The sequence below is a fragment of the Cebus imitator genome, unplaced genomic scaffold (assembly GCF_001604975.1).
Source record: "Cebus imitator isolate Cc_AM_T3 unplaced genomic scaffold, Cebus_imitator-1.0 Scaffold256, whole genome shotgun sequence".
In the NCBI taxonomy this organism is placed as follows: domain Eukaryota; kingdom Metazoa; phylum Chordata; class Mammalia; order Primates; family Cebidae; genus Cebus; species Cebus imitator.
The window spans coordinates 1,226,349-1,228,823 of NW_016107571.1; positions in this window are offsets into that span (position 1 = coordinate 1,226,349).

Consider the following 2,475-nt stretch of genomic DNA (forward strand, 5'->3'; position numbering starts at 1 on the left):
TACTCTGCTATAATGAAATAAATGTGCTAATGCTACATGCAGAAACATGAATGGGCCTCACAGACATGTTGAGTAAAAGGATCCAGACAGGAAAAGGACACATGATCTCATTCCACTTACATGAAAATCAGGAGAGGGAAATGAGTCCATGGTATCGGAGGGCCGATGATGGGTGGCCTTGGTGGGAACTGGGAAGTCGCCTGTTGAAGGGGCCTGGTGGAGTGCTGCAAGTTTCCTCTATCTTTATCTGGGAGGTGATTCCAGAAGAGCACACAAGTGGAAAATCCCAAAGAGTAGCACACTTAAGACCTGTGCACTGTATGTATATTGCACTTCAATGAAAAGTATGCACCTATGTCTTATCTTATTTGTGTGTTTGTGTTTGTTTGCTTTCCCTCATAAGGTGTCACAATTATGAGGCCATGTGTTTTTAACCTCTTCTTATTCACCAATGTTACAGGTGTTTGGATATCATCCAGAACAGTCCCTGAGCATAGTAGGTGCTCACTGAATAGTTGTTAAGCAAATTATAGGCTCATTTTAGTGTGTCACTTCCAATTCTCTTTAGATTTGTATTCATGCCTACCTCTTTGTATTGGTGAGACTGGTGTGCATGTATACTCAGATTCTGCAGTTTTTCTCTTTAACATTTTACTTCTTTGTTTTTTGAGACAGAGTCTCACTCTGTTGCTCAGGCTGCAGCGAAGTGGCACAATCTCAGCTGACTGCAACCTCTGCCTCCTGGCTTCAAGCGATTCTCGTGCCTCAGCCTCCTGAGTAGCTGGGACTACAGGCACACACCACCACACCCGGCTAGCTTTTGTACTTTTAGGAGAGATGAAGTTTTGCCATGATGGCCAGGCTGGTCTCGAACTCCGGGCCTCAAGTTGTCCATCCGCTCAACCTCTTAAAGTGCTGGGATTTACAGGTGTGAGCCACCAAGCCTGGCCTAACATTTTACTCAGAAATCCGTACATGTTGGCAGTCTGTATGCATGCCGACTTCTAATGTTGAATGACTGTCTAACATTAGTTCCTGTGGATAAACTATAGTTTGCCTAGTCATTCTTATGCTATTGGGCATGTGGATTTTTCTATCTTATTTTTTTAGAGCAGGGTAATCATGTTTAGACTAATCCTTCCCCTGTTTTTGGTTACTTTGAATAGATCCACAAAGGCGATTACTACAAGGTAAAGGGTGAGAATGGTTTAATGGTATTATAGCATAATTTGATTGCTCTTCAGAGGGAATAACTTAATTTATAGTGCCACCAGCAAGGTGCACGGACCTTTCCGCACTATTTTAGACACTTAGGGGATCGCAGTTTCATCTTATGTTTTTTCACATATATATGTATGAATACCTTCAAGTGTTCTGGCTGGACGTGCTGGCTGATACCTGCAATCCCAGCACTTTGGGAGGCCGACGTGGGCAAATCACTTGAGGTCAGGAGTTTGAGACCAGCTTAGCCAATATGGTGAAACCCCATCTCTATTGCAAATACAAAAATGAGCCAGGCCGAATTGCTTAAACCTAGTGGGCAGAGGTTGCAGTGTGCCGAGATTAGGCCAGTGCACTCCAAAGCTGGAGTGAGACTCGATCTCAAAAAAAGAATACTTTCAAGTTTTCTACCTTTACCCCTTTTTTGTTTATTGGTTGTGCATGTTTCTGTCAATGAATCACAGTCTATGAATCTGTTTGTGAATCCCCTGTACCAAACTCTCTGTTTACCCATTGTCTACCTGGCTCAGTCAATTTCTGGAGAAAGGTTAAAGAATGATCTTGTGGCAGTCAAGACCTTTTCTCCAATAGCACAATGTAGTTAATTGTGATTCTGTTCTCGGTTTCCTATGGCCTACTGTGATGGTTAATTTTCTGCATCAGCTTGACTGGGCTAAGGGATGCTCAGATGGCTGGTGAAATGATTGTGTTTGTGAGGGTGTTTCCAGAAGAGATTCGCTTTTGAAAGTGAGCAAAGATTTCCCTTAGCAATGAGGAGGCATCCACCAAACTGTCAGGGCCCAGAGTGAAGAAAAAGACAGAGGAAGGGTGAATTTGATCTTTCTGACTGGGACATCCATCTCCACCTCTCCTAGGACATTCGCATTCCTGGTTCTCTGGCCTTCAGACTTGATCAGGGCCTAACACCATCGCCTGCAACCCCCACCTTTCTTCTGAGGCCTTTAGACTCACACTGAATGGTACCACCAGCTTTCCTGCTTCTCTGTCCTGCAGTCGGCTGATCATGGGACTTCACTCCAAAGTTGTGTGAGCTCATTCCCATAAGAGATATGTAAATTTATAAATAAACACACAGATTTCCCATGGGTGTATCTCAGTGGTGTCACTTCAAATTTTGAAGAACCCTGACTAGTACACATAGCAAAAACAAACAAACAAATAAAACACAAGTGGGTCACCATCGTCAATAAGTTAAGTTAAAAAAAAATCAAACACAGGCCGGGCGCGGTGGCT